General features: G+C 23.7%; 1 protein-coding gene across 5 annotated transcripts in view; it reads left to right on the plus strand.

The window, feature by feature from the left end:
- Positions 1-15669, plus strand: part of LOC129606148 (myb-like protein A) — a 290115-nt gene that overhangs the window by 155669 nt on the left and 118777 nt on the right. The gene's annotated exons all lie outside the window — the stretch shown is intronic.

A 15669-nucleotide genomic window follows, 5' to 3' on the forward strand; every position in this document is an offset into this window, starting at 1 on the left:
GAGGTTAAATGCAAAAATTAAATTGCTACTTTTCAATACAAAAATCTACAAATAATGTAAATTAAGTGAAAATGCTCTCTTTATGCGACGACCTGGTGCAGCCGACTGTTCCTTAATATTTTCATTATTATTTCAATATCGAAGAATATAGATGGCAGCAAAAATATTTTTATAATAATTAAAAATTAAATGGATGTCAATTTTTTGACATAAAACAATTAAGAAACATTTAAAAAAAATAATAAATTAATCGCTTAAATAAAGTTTTAGATTTTTTTTTAAATTTTCATCCTAATACAATAATCTTATTAAATGCTTTTGCTTTTAAAAAATTTAAATGGATCGAAGCAAAAAGGAAAGATTTTTATATTTATATTTTAATAGAAAAAAAAGAAGAACAAACAATTCCCCCCATACCCTTTTTATTCCTTATTTTTCTTAATCTCGATATATTATTCACATAATTATACAAGGTTTTCCTTAAACTAATTAAAAACAATCAAACTTTAAAAAACTATCGTTAACTCTTTATAATTAAAATATCAAAAACGGATTAGATGGTGTACATAAAGTCTTCATGTCCTTTTTACATTCTCTTTTTTTCCTAGAGCTATTTTTATAATAAGAAAAAGAAAGAGAAAAGCTTACTCGTAAATGAGTTACTAAATGGGAGTTTATCCTGATGGCTAACTATAGTTAAATGTAACTTTTAATTAGTTTGTATTTTTACTTCATCTTACACTTTTTTAATTTTTCTTTTTCTATTTTACTACTATACCTTTATTCAATTCCACTAGAATTGTGCTTTTTGCATAATATTTATTTTACAAAAAATATAATATGGTATACACTGGGTATATTCATAAAACGTGTATAAGTAGAACTTTAAAATGATTCTTCTTCAAGGATTAATGAAAACATTTTTCTATATTTTCTATCTATATTGATTACGTTGCTATATACAGAATGTTTCGCATAAGATTGCAAATAACTTCAGCGATTTTTTTTTTCGATGCGTTACGCTGATGAGTTATGCTAAAAGTTAACTTATATAACATTTTCCTCCATCTCTCATAGTTTTTCCAGTAAAACATGTTAAATGTGTTCAAAAAAACATGAAAGAAATGTAAATTTCATACATTTCCTCCCGCACTCATACAATATCACCTCTGAAATTATTTGCAATCTTATGCGAAACACCTTGTATAAAATCAATTCGCAATAATATTAATATGAAGAATGGAATAATTTTTTGTCCTTTTAAGGAAGATATTGCAACAAAATTTTTCTCAAACTTTCGCTAAAAATCAAAAATTTAAAACTTATTTAGTTTTAAGATCATTTTTAAGAAATGGTAATAGTCACGAATATTACACAATTTGAACGTCTTTATTCTTCAAAATTAAAAAATCTTGTTTCAGAAGAAATTATTATAATTTATTCTTTTGGGTTATTCTTGTGGATTATAAGGCTTCATTCAAAAAAATTAATTAATAATGAGAAAAGTTAATCTTGTCAACGTAAATTTATTGTAATTCATTCATTTTATACGTCAATTTTTATACGACAATTCTTCAACAAAACAATCCACTAATTTCTCAGTGTTTCTTTAAAATTTAGAGAAAATAAATTTCTATAAGAAATCTGTCCACTTTGTTGTTTGATCTCATGAAATTTTTCTTTCTGTTTATTAGATTCTGAAGTAATTTGTTTTAACTTTATCTTTTGGAATAGTTCTGTCTCAAAAATAACTATATAACCAACGTGTTATTACGTTTGTGATTTCATTTTTCGTTATTAGTTTTGGTTTCCGAACTTCAACTTTTTTTTGCAATTAATAAAGTGTGATTCATTTTACAATACTCAGGAATTTCAAACTACATTTAACTTAATTTTATGTCAATCGAACTTAGTGCTCTAAAATCATTGATTTATTATTGTCACTTCGCAAAAGAACTCAGTTTAAGCTCAGAAGTTAGTGTATTAAATTTAAAATCAACTTGTTGAGTAATTTTTGCAAGAATAAGAGATTTTTTGGTAACAATTCTACTCATTGTTTTTTAAATGATATTTGAAAAAAATTTTTGTTAGAATAAAATAATTATCTCTGAGTTTCCAGGAAATAATTACCAAGACTCATTTTCTTTTCTATTGTACTACATCATTGTATTTTATTTTAAATTTTACATTCTAGAAATTCCTTGTACAAACTTACTTAAATTTAAGTCAAAACAATGAAATTTCAAAATTAGTAAATTGGATCCATCCGAAACAGACCAGAAGAAGTAAAATATTTAAAATTACAAAATATATAAAAAAAAATTTTTATTTAAAATTAAAAGAAAACTAAGCAAAAAAAAAAGAAAAATTCTTCAAGTTTAGAGGAAAGGATAAAAAAAAATTCTTCCTGTTTTCATTTTTTTTTTTACTTTTTATTTCAAGTGAATTGGATTTCAAGAAGATTCAAGACGCCGCCGTTCATTATTACAAAGTAATAATAAAAAACAAAAAAAAAATTATTTTTTTTTCGCCATTTTTAAATTTTATCTTTTAAAGAAGAAAATGAAAATATAAAAAAAAACCTAACCCAAGCAGCAATAAAAAAAAATAAAAAATTCTTTGAAATTGATTTGAAGAAAATCTCTCTTCTTCCTTATACTTTATCTTCATTTTTATCCTTTCAAATAATTTGTCTTTCCTTCAGTTCCTTATTCTTATGTATTTGTGATTGAAATTTTGAAATTAAACAACAAAATATTATAAAGAGACGGACAATAAAACAATACACAAAGTCTAGCTAGGATAATAAATGAGGACTACATAAAAAAAACAACAAAACAAATTTATTTATTTTTTTTCTTTCTGTTTTAATTTAAAAATTATTTAATTTACAACAACGGGAATAAAATATATATTTGGAATGAATTTATTAAAAAATTTTATTCCTCTACAAGGAAGAAGGATCATAGCTATATGAAATACGAGTAAATTGAAGCAACAAATGAGTACAAATATTTTTCACAAACTATAGGGTAGGAAATAAAATAAGGAATAACCATAAAATTAAGACATAAAATTAAATAGCAATAATTTCCACTTTAATATTTTATTGTTAAATGAAAATTTCATAAGATCGTATAAGAAAATATTATAAATAAAATTTTTGCTTTCATATCAGAGCAATAAAAATTGTAAATTGTTGTAAAGTTTTGGAATTTTCGATTTATATTTTGACAATATTTGTTTATCTCGTTGGAAGTAAAGCCATAAAATGTATGACAGTTTTATAAATATTAATAATTGGTAGTTTTCAAAATGTTCTTAGTGATTGTAGCTGTTATTATCCAACTAGACCAACTTGAATTATTTATCGACAATATTTTCACTCAATTATAAACTATTTTGTTAATATGTGCTAATTGTTAACTATTTTATTCATTTAATTATTTATTTCATTATTTTTAGATATTTTGTTGCCGTAAACAATTTTCAACAATATTAATTCAACATATTGGATAAATAAATAAGATAAGAAGGTTCTGCACCATAATACCAATTTTTTCCCCTCTGCACACTTCCTTTGAGGGACAAGTGGCTTCCCCATAAACTCCCCATTACATAAAAATATTTTCATTCCACGTGTTGCTATTATTAGTGATTTACAGTTTTGAGCCACGTCATTTTAAGCCGTCCAATCCTGCATTTCCCTTGCGAAATGCACTAACCCGCATTATGAAAAAATTGCATACCTTTAGGATGATATTACTAAACAAAATAAAATTTAGTTTTTATAAGACTAAAATAGCAGACAAATTTATGAGCTAGAAAATTTTTATTTTTATAAATTTAAAAACCATATTTTTTATGAATTCTATTTGTAAAATTATTTTGCATTAAAATAAATTCTAAAAAATCTAATGTAATCTAATGTAAAAATATTTACTTTTTATACTCTTTTTGCAATTTTGTTATTCTGCAATTCTGCATTTTTCAAAATTCTTACCATTAATATTAAATTCTATAAAAATAATTACTTTATAAAATTTTCAACTATAAAATTACAAAATTATAATTAAATTTGCAAAACCATACTTTGCATACAATTTTTATTAACATAGACATTGAATGTATTACAACTATTAAATAATATTAAATAATTTTAATTTAATAAACTCAATGTGTTGCAGTAATCTAGCAAAATCTATAAAATATTTATCATAAAAATTATTCTAATTTTACATAAAATAATCATAAAGTGTGGTTTTCCTTTTATAACATGTCATATATGTATGAATGTATGCAAGATAATCTTTTAGTTATTTCAATTCAATTTAAATAAAATTAAAAAATTATTTTGTTAATTTTTGCATACTTTTAGGAATTTCAACATTTACATTATGACGTATATTTTACCACAAGCACAATATTTATACATATATTCCTGCAATAATTTGAATTATTTTGTAATTAATTTAATTTTATATAATATGGGGAATAATAAAATCTCATAATTACTTTTTACACACAAAAGTAAATTAAAATTAATTTTATTATAAAATAAATGTTCTATACATAAAATGAGTTCAAAAACCTTTTAAAATTTCTATAAATAAACTTATGTGAACAAAACAAATACGAATGAACGAATACAAATAGTTTTAAGACAAATCAATTTCCATAAAGGATCAGAGTGTATAATTTATAATACAGCAATGCTATAATTGTTTTTATGGCTTTATATACATATTATAATATATTCAGTATGTAAACTTATATAGCACTATATAACATTATATGTTTACATAATATTAAAGCCAATAAAATTCTCAATAAATATAAAATTATAATTTCCAAAAGGATTTGCAAGAAAAAGAAAAATTTTTTTTCTCTCATTTTCTGTTCTTATTCTTTTGAATCAATTTGTAATACAATAATTTTTATAAATTGTATAAATATTCTGATTTTACATACATGGCCAAAATAATGTTGATTCGTAACAAATGATTACAGTTCATCGAGGAAATATTAGGAAGATTTTGGAATTTTGGTGGATAGCAACAATATTATCTATTAAATTTTTTAAGCTCCAATTGTTTGCCATATTATTACAATTTTACAATACTTCAACTCTTATTAATATTTGCTATATGGCAACTCTGATTTTTCTCTTATAAAACCTTTTCTCTCTATTTCCCATCATAAAATTAAATCATATGCTAATATGCTTATATTTACAAGTCTTACGAGCCGAAATGTAGCTATATTTGGAATTAATTTTCTCTATATTTACATTTATATATAAATAAAATTAAATTTTGTATTCTGTGACTTCAAAATTACAATAACATTGCCTTACAATAGAATTCAGCAATTACAACTTTTAAGCTGAATTATATTTCAATATCATATTACTATATAGTTTCAGACAGAATGCCTTATAAAGTTCGATCCAATCCCATTAAATCATAATTATATCGGCCGTATTCAGCAATTCATATTAAATTAAAAACAAAATGAAAAACTAATACAAAAGTTGTAACTTCATTGCCAGAATTTCGGAAAACTGATGGTATGTACCAAAATTCTTATGCTCTACAGATTTCGACACCATTAACACCTAATTATAAATTTCAAATCAATTTTAGAACACGAGAATTCTCAATAACTTATTCAGAGTTATCAATCAATCCTTGAATACTCTCTTATTATTGGAGTAGTAAAACATTATAACCATTTCTCAACAAAAATGCACGTCAACAACTGAAATTTTAACAAAAAAAAAAAATAGAATAAAAAAATTTTTTAATTTTTCCAAAAAGTCAAAGAACTTTTGAAATATTCTCAATGTCATACAAAAAAAAAATTTTCTTTTTTTGCATATTTTGTACTTGAGTGTACTTTACAAGGTTATTTTTATCTCCTTATTCTTTTCGTAATAGAAAATCTAATATATCATATCCTTATTAAAAGTCTATTGAACCAAAATATATTTGAATATTGATTTAAAAAATATATATGTAAGTAATATACGTATATACAAACATTTATTCATAAATTGCATAAACATTTTCTGTATATAAAGCTACTTACATTTATAATTTGTAAAGAAATTTTCTTACATTAACCTTTCTATACACACAAAAAAAAATAAATAAAAAAAAACAGGAAATCTTTACTCATACACAATTTTCCAAAAAAAAAAAAATTTTGTTTAAATTGAAAGGCGACGACGATCTTTCTGTACGTACGCTTATATTATATAAAGGAAAAAATTAAATATACCGAAAAAAAATCAGTCACAAAATTTCAAATTCGTACATAAAGTACATAACTATTTACGGATTAATTTCCGTATCTGTTTGCTCAGTCAATATCTGATTATCCGAATATATCAATAGTATTTATATGTGTGTACAAAATCATAATATGAATAGATTTCCTGTTCTTCAATATATTTAAAATTTGTATATTTTTTTGGGGATTTTTTAAGGCAAATCTCAATGATAGTAGAAAATGAAAAATACGAGAGAGAAACGAATATAATGTTCGAACTCCTTATATATACTGTATTTCGCATACAAAAAAAATCAACAATTTGCGATTCTACTGCACAATAAAATAATTTTTATTTAGTTTTCTTCCTTATAGATTCAAATGTTTCTTCAGGATATTTAAAATTTTACATGTGTATTTACGTGTATCGTATGTATGTGCACAATGTAAGTAGCGTTATCTTGTACGCAAAATAAGGATATTATTATTTTCTTATCCTTTCTTTTTTTTGGCTGGCTGGATTATTTAATATTATTTTTACAATTTTCATAATCGTCTTTCATATCCTTTTTATTCAGATCAGAATTTATTTTTTTATATTAAAATAACAGACATGTCTCTACTTATAGGCAGAATAAAATAGAGTACATATTTATAAATAAATTTGGAGGCAATAAAATTATACGGGAAAAATAAATGTTTATGAAATGCAATTTACAGATTATTTTTTTGTTAATTATGTATAAATTTTATTTACAATTTTTACCAGTTTGTTTACCTTGATTTATTTTGTAATAATTGAGCTTCTTATAAGCTTTTATCAATGTTATGCGACAAATAAAATTATAGATTTTTTTTCATGAGATTAAAAAAAGTTGAATAAAAACCAATGGTTTAGATAGTTTTAAAAATAATCTACTACTTTATTTAAGTTACTTTCATTCATCCACTTAAACCCATCAAATTATTCGAACATAAAATTATTGCATACTTTTAGGGTAAGAAACAGAAAAAATTTGAAGATAGTCGAATTTCACCAATAAATAAATGAGTTAAGATAAATTATTATAATTTTTGATATGGTGGAATATTCTTTTAGCTTTTTACTTTTGTAGAAATTTGAAAAAGCATGCAGTTTCGGAAATATAAGGCGAATATTAAAAATTCAATTTAATAAAATAGGTGGGGAAAAATTTTCTTCTAACAAAATAAACTACTCAGTAGTGTTTAAAAGCAGCTAAGCAGACTCTTGAAGAAAAGGAGGGTAGGAAGAATTATGTAAAAATGTTCTTCTAAAAAAAATAAATTTGTAGTAAAGATTTTTGCGTAAAAATTTCGTCTTTCTATCTAACAGCCTGTAGAAGTTTTATAAACAGGCACATGGACGGACGAACAGGGAAACTGAAAATAATTAGCACTTCTTTACAATGTTTACTTAAAATATCAAAATTTAGTTGAAATTTCTACTACAGAACTCATGTTTTAACCTATTAAATCAATAGGATCAATTGATTGGCTAACTGTTTGTTCTGAAATGTTAACCTTAAACAATTAATTATATCTGTTAAAAATTAATTTTAGGTTTAAATACATTAAAAAAGAGTTATCAATTTTCTTTAAAATTCAAATTTTAAATATCATTCTTTCCTCACGGTTTATTAAAGATAAAATATCAAACAAGAAAATGCCTGTATATACGTCAAGTAGCTTAGGAATTGTGGAAAAACTATAAATCTTTGCACAAAATTCATTTAATAAAATTTTTAAAACGACATGTACGCAACTGCATCCTTTCTATATTATAAAAAATATTATTCATTCATTTTCTTTTATATGTGTTCATTTTAATGTTACACCATACATTTAAATGTGTTAACAATAGAAAAAAACTAAACTTTCAGGTAATTCTTTTCAGGTAAAAATTATTTTCTTTTTTTATTATTTTTACTGTAGTTTCATTTGAAAATTTCATTTGAAATTTTGTTATTGTTATTGTATACATAACATTGTAAAATAAGACATCCGCCAATCCTTATTTTAAACGTATCCTTGCTTTTATATTTCAACAGTTTTGTAAAAATTAGTTATTCAAAGAAAAAAAAATATAAATAAATCACCATGACATGTAGAAAAGAAAATGAAGGATGAGGTGTTGAAATAAAATTCTAGAAATCTTTTTGTTCTTTTCAATCTGAACTTTGCATCTTTTGCTAATATTTGGGAGAATCTGGTTTTAAAATGTATGTAAAATTTTATTGGTATAAATAAATTTCCCCATTGCGATTATTCCATACCACAGATTGTGTATACATTCTGTACATACATTTACATTTGTAAAACAGGAAATTTTCCTTTAACAATCAGAGTTAAGAGCTCGAATTTGTTTTATTATTTTTACAATACGTTGTTTTAGACCAACTTCTCTAATTCTCTAACTCTGAGAATACTGTAATTTTAACACTATTGAGATTCGAAAAATAACATTTTGCCAATTTAAATAACGCTGGGGCGAGAGATGCATTCATGTTTTACTCAAAATCATAAACCATAGTAAAATATGAACGGAATAAATTGTAAACATTTTATATATTAAAATAAAAATATTATTCACACCAGATATCACACCTATATGCAAAGCAAAGGCACCAACCATAAAGAATGAAAATGTTTAGAAATTCAATTTGAATACGAAATTTGAATGCAATGTAAAAACTATAAATTGAAAGAATCAAGTTATTGATGAGATATTTTATATAGTATAAAATGCTTACGTGATAGATTCATAAATTGAGATGGGAAAATGCTATTTTCCTTTTTTACTTCACTTATTTTTTTTCCTTCTTTTTTTTGATTAGATGCATTTAAAGTGCTTCTTATTTCTTTACTTGTGTATTTTGTGGCTTAGAGTTGATTGAATTGCTTATTTTTTTCGATTTAAATTTAAAATAAAATTTAATTCAGATATTGGGAAGATAGATACAAGAATCTAAATTCTAGAATAATTTGCATTACAATTACCTAAAAAAAATGGTGTTTAAATGGTGCTATGTACTCACAAAATAAGTTAATTTGAATTTAAATAAAAGAAAATTATTCGCGAGGCTACATTCAAAACTGTTTAGTTTTATGTACCTTAGTGCTTTCAATTTAATTTGAATGGCATATAATCTAGCTAATATTGAATGTTTTTTGAATGATATTTTTGAATGCACTGATAAGATTACTAATATTACTACGTAACTGAATAGTTGGACACAAGAGTTCGAATTCGAAAAAAATGGGAAGTCTTCATTGAAATATTCTTCAAAATGTAAAACGAATTTCCAGTAAAAGTTTCCAGTTTGCTCCCCGAAATCTGATTTAACTTTATATTTATGAAAAATTCAATAATTATCTTATTGGACATTGATAAAAATATGAAATCCAATTGCTGAATACAGGAATCCAATAGAGGACCGAACATATATACCAAAAGATAATGAATTTTTCAGCTCCATTAATAAAACTGTAACATCAGATCTTCATTAAAATCTGCAAGAAATATGCAATACATCCACAGACGGGCACATCGATAACTAGTTAAAATTAATTTTTGTGCACTTCTTCAACATAGAGTGGCATATTATTGACAAGAAGCCAACAATGCTTAAAATTTAAAGCTCTTTTGCAAACTGTAACCGCGGGACAAAATACCCTGACACTAAAATAAAATGAAAAAATAAAACTAATCTGTTAAAAGCACATAACATTGATGATGAAATGATTGCACGTATGTATGTGTAGTTTTCTTTCACTCTTTTTATGTAAAAATGCAATTTTTATATTAAAAATAATTTTTTTCTTGTTTGTTTTTTTATTAAAAATTCAAATATTTTAAACAGGTTTCATTGAGAATAGTTTTTTTTTTTCTTCTTCACTATACTTACTTAGTACTGATCTCATGCTATTGATAATAAATCTTTATTCTAATTCAGAATTTTTAAAAGACATTGAAAAAAAAAAGTATAATAAAATTGACATATTTCATATAAATTTATTTCATCAATCAATTTACGTATTTATGTAAATGGCAACCATTACGATCCATAAATCCTTTTCAATATACCTGTACATATAATATGTGTATATGTGATACATACTAATGTATGTATGCATATACATATATATGTATAGAATATTTGAAAAAATCTTAAAAAGAATTTTAAAATTGATTTGATTGCATTGTATTTACATTGAAAAAGAATCATGTATAAATTTATTAAAACAATTTTTTTGAATATAGAAATGAGCCATGAATAACACTCCTGCTGGTACACATATAAAAATTGAATTGAACACTTAACTGAATATAGCACATATTGTGAATCTTTATGTTATGTAAGTTCGAATTTAACGAAAAGAACTCAATAAAGCACAATCGCCAAATTTCTGAATGAATTTTAAAATTATTTAAAAGATATGGATCCAAAATTATTGCTAAAGATATAGCTCATGAATTTTCAATTAATAATTCTTTCATTTTAATTTTAAATAATTAAATTCTTTTCTAGCCCAAATTATATCAACAGATTGCTCACAAAATCCATTCTTATAACTGATACTTTTTAAGAATTCATAAGAATTTTGCAAGATTTGTTCAAATTTCCAGTTTCTCTTCTGTGCTGAAATAACAAACCATATGAAGTGGTTCAAAATTGTGTCAAATTAATTAATTAAATACCAATCTTCTCCCGCGGATTAGCATCAAAATTTCTTGAATCCCCCATTTAATATATTTAAAGTTAAGAATATTTTATTTATTATTCAAAACTATGTTTGAATAGTTATTAATGGTTTTGTTTATAAAATATTAAAAAAATAATTTTATTAATTTCCAAATAAACAATAATAATTTCATTTTATGCGGCACACGAAACAGAAAAGAACCTTAATTCGTCTAGAGATAAAAGAAAAATTTGCAAATCATCTTACATAATAATATTATAGGAATGAAACTATAAAATACAACTTACGTTACCAATCAATCCTTACTATTACAATCAATACAATTTTCATCATCAACCCAAAAAATAATCCCCTATAAATATTCTATATATGAACATTTTATGTCCCTAAAGATTCAAATTTTTCATATTTTCACTTTCATCAAATTTAAATACCCTAAAAATTTGATAATTTTCTTTTATCAGTTTTATTCGGCAAAAAAAAAAATGGAATACTTATATAGATTTTGATCGAATTTAAATTCATATTGGAAAAAAATCCTTAAATCAATGCCTACTACCATAACTACTCTATAGGATAATATGCAAATCAAAAACATTTTAAGGAAACCAAAATTGTGATCTTATAATGTACATATAAACCAATATATTCATACCTTTACATAATTTACATCAACAACACTATATAAAACTATAGTGAAAAGTTTTCTTTTTTTTTTTTTATAAATTACTCAATAAAAATTAATAGTAGGGCATATTAAGAAATCCTTTTTTTTTCTTCCTTTTCTTGGTAATTTCGGTTTATCTTTTTTTTTTCTATATTACATTTTTTTATTTTGTAGTTCTATATTTTCAGATTATCTCAAAGGACACTTTTCCCTTAAATAATGTCCTTATTGATTGCAAATAAAAATATCTTTCTGTTATATTTTAATATTAAAGATGAATCCTAGTTTTTCTATAAATAAAAAACAAACATTTTAAATATTACAATATGTATGTGTATAATGTATATGGTATTATTAACCAACACCATTTGCAAAAACTTTACCACATTGTAATATAACACGCAATCAAAAAAAGAAAAGTAAAAAAACAATAACGAAAAAAATAAATAAATAAATAATTTGGAATGGCATACATAATCATTTACATGCAGACAAAATGGTGTAGCATAAGTTGAATAACAAAATGGTTAAAAGAAAAACAAAACAAAAAAAAATTATTTTGGGTAGATAAAGACCAGGTATTTTATTTATATTACTTTAGATGGGCATCTAACACCTGTGGCAGCCATTTATTTAAAAATCATGGTCAAATAAATGGATGAATCTATTCCAAGTTAGAAGTTTTGTAAACTTTTTGTATTTTTATTATAATAATGAAATAAAAATAAAAATGTGAATGTAGTCTACGTTAAAATTCACAAATTGAATTTATAATGTTTGTGAGGCTACTCCAAATATAGTATAAATCTGTTCCATATATTTTCTATCCTGTAGTTTCTACTATCATGCTTTTAAATAGGGCTATATGTTTTCAAAACAGCAGATTACAAACAATAATTTGTTTAATTTTACTACAATTACTGCACAAAGCAGATCTATTGCCAATATTAAGGGGTTTAATCCCAGATCATCTACGAGTCAAATACTAAATTAAATAATTTGAAATTTTTCTTCATATTCTTCTCAACATTGAATTAGGTGTTGGAGCTTTAATATTTCTTCATATTTCTTTGCATTTTTTTCACAAACTTTCTTGAATTCGAAATTACCCGAAGCTCTTTAACAGCTATATTACACAATTTTGATTGAATGTTTGGCCATTTACTCTTTTAATTCAATACTTGAAATTTTTCGTGATCTTCTTTGAAATGTAAATTCATGAATATGATTTTATTTCTTCTTAATATGCTACGCAACTCTACTATGCAAATACTTGCTACGCAAAAAACTATTTCATCCCTTGGCCGAATGTACCGGGATAAATATATTTGAACACAATTTTTTGCATTGGCATAACAATAACATCTCGTTTTCTAGAGTGCAATGGACAGAGTACTTGCAAAAAAGGCTCAAAATACAAAATATACCCAATAATTTTTCCATGTATGTTGCTTAATATTAATTTACATAATTTTATATGTCTCTTCTAACAATTTTTTTATTATTTTAAATATCAAATATATTTATATAAAAATATTACATGGAAGCTGTAAAAATTTAAAAACCCAAAAAGAAAAATTTTTAACCTGAATCGTTAAATAGGATGATATTTTTCTAAATATTCATATTTTCATTAGATTCTTTTACGTATATAGAAAACATGTACATACCTTTGTACATATACAAACATATTACTCATATATCACTTTTAAAAAAATTTTTTTAGCAACAATAATAAGATTTGTCTCAATATAATAGACACTAAAACGCGAAAAAGCTTAAAATACCTTTTAGCCTACTCAATACTTGTACCTCATAGCATACTCAACACAGAACACGTACATGGTCTATGTATGATGTACCAGGTACTAGTTATTCGTACGATGAATATTGTAGGTAAGAGGAACATTATGAATTTAACCACCAAATTTTGCAAAAAAAATTTTTTTTTTTTTTGTAATTCTCTCCTCTTGAATTCTTCATTTAGGACTGTTTTTTTTATTAATATCCCGTTAAAAATAAATATATATGTGTATATTAAATATAAAAAGTTATATACATATGTACGCAACATTTCTACCTACATATCAGGTACCTGTGCTAAAAAAAAATAAATTTGAATTTATTATTAAATTTTTTTTTGCTCGTTCATTCTACGTACGTTGTATGCGTACATATGAAATGGAGTCCCTCCTTCTCTATATAGACATTTTAAGAAAAAAGTAATGGAAAAATATTGCAAAATGAGATGGAAAAATTTGTTAAAAGATTTGGAAATTTAAAGAAAACATTTTTTTTTTTGGAGAAAAGTAGGAAATTTTTCATTTCATCCCTCTTTTCTCTCTATGTTGAATTTTACCATTCCAACCTTTCCAAATATTTTCCATTATAAAATTTTGTTTATACCGAATTATGAAAATTACAGTTTATCTTAAGTTATAAATTTATTTTTATGCAAACGATAGATTTTCCTTATTTTCTTTTTCTTATTTTTCCTATTAAGGTATAAAAAATATACACCTGTCTGGATCTGAGGTGTAATTTTAAATCAGAGTAGGAAAAAAAAAACAAAAAAAAAACAAACCCGCAAATCTACTTTTTTATATACTTAAAATATTGTGTATAAGATGGAGTATGGGTAAATATTATAAATGTATGAATATTACATGCTTAAAAAATTTAAAGTGGAAAATTATTATTTAAAAATAATCCAAGCGAATGTAAAGTTAATTTTATGTGCAACTTCTGTTTTTCATTACCTTACTTTAATAAAAATAGAGAAAAAAATGGTATACAATTTTTCATAAAATATTCATTATAAATTGGTGTAATGTTCGAACAAAAATTTTCACTGATTTTGTGGAGGGGGAGATGATGATTTTGCAAATATTTTAGAAACTGGGTCGATTCCAATTATAAATTAATTAAATTACAATTATCCGTATTACAATGGTGTTTACATCCCAAACTTGCTCCAAAAGCGGAAATGATTTTATCTTCAATTAATTTTTTAATAGTTTTATTTTTTTAGTAAATATACAGAACGAGACGGAGACACAAAAATTTGAAAGTTTGCTAAAATATTTTTACGATAATTTAAAAATTTCTACTATATTAGATAAGATTTGCGAAATTATTAATAAATTGGAATTGTAAGTTATTAATAAAACACTTTTTTCAGAATGACGTTTTTTAATTATATTATTGGGTACTTTTGAAAATGCACCTCTTGAGTTGAGAATTCCAAACAAAAAATGTCCAGAGTTCTGTGTAAAAATTAAATGTAAATCTTTTAAAATTTTACAATTCTAACCTTAAGAACTGTATTTTTCAAAATACACATGCTATTAACATAACAACTATAAGTTTTGTTATTGCATATATCTAGGGGAAGGGGGCAAATTTAAAAAAAACACGGTTAATTGAGATATTAAATTGGAGTGTACCATTAATTTTGTAAATTTAATTAGAGCTTGATAAATCTTGTATGAGGAAAATTTTAATTTTGCTTATTTTTAAATGCATTAAATTATGAAACGAAAATGACAAGAAAAAAATTATTTTAACAAAATAAATTATTTTATTAATGTCAATTTTAAAATTTAAAACGCTACAAAGTCTAAGAGCAAAATGATGTTGTAAATTTCAAGAAAAATCGATTTAAAATCGTAATTCCAATCTTGTTAGAGTGATGCTTGGATATATTTTTTTTTCAGTTGAAATTGTACTTTGATTTTTCGTACGGACAGACGTGGTGATATTAAAAAGCATATTTTCCTTTCAGTTTAATTGAAATTGTGCTCAAAAGCATTATTCACCCATTAAGATGTTACTCTGCCAAAACTAATAACGACTATATATACATATATATTTTTGATTAATGTAACCTTGGTTTCTTAGAAATCTCAGAATTATTCTTGAAATTTTATAAATATTCCCAAAAAATCATTTGGATTTGATTAACTCAAACTTTTAATGAAAATATAATAAAATATATTAATACA

This window comes from Condylostylus longicornis, unplaced genomic scaffold, assembly GCF_029603195.1.
Source record: "Condylostylus longicornis isolate FDR11 unplaced genomic scaffold, ASM2960319v2 ptg000017l, whole genome shotgun sequence".
Classification (NCBI taxonomy): Eukaryota; Metazoa; Arthropoda; class Insecta; order Diptera; family Dolichopodidae; genus Condylostylus; species Condylostylus longicornis.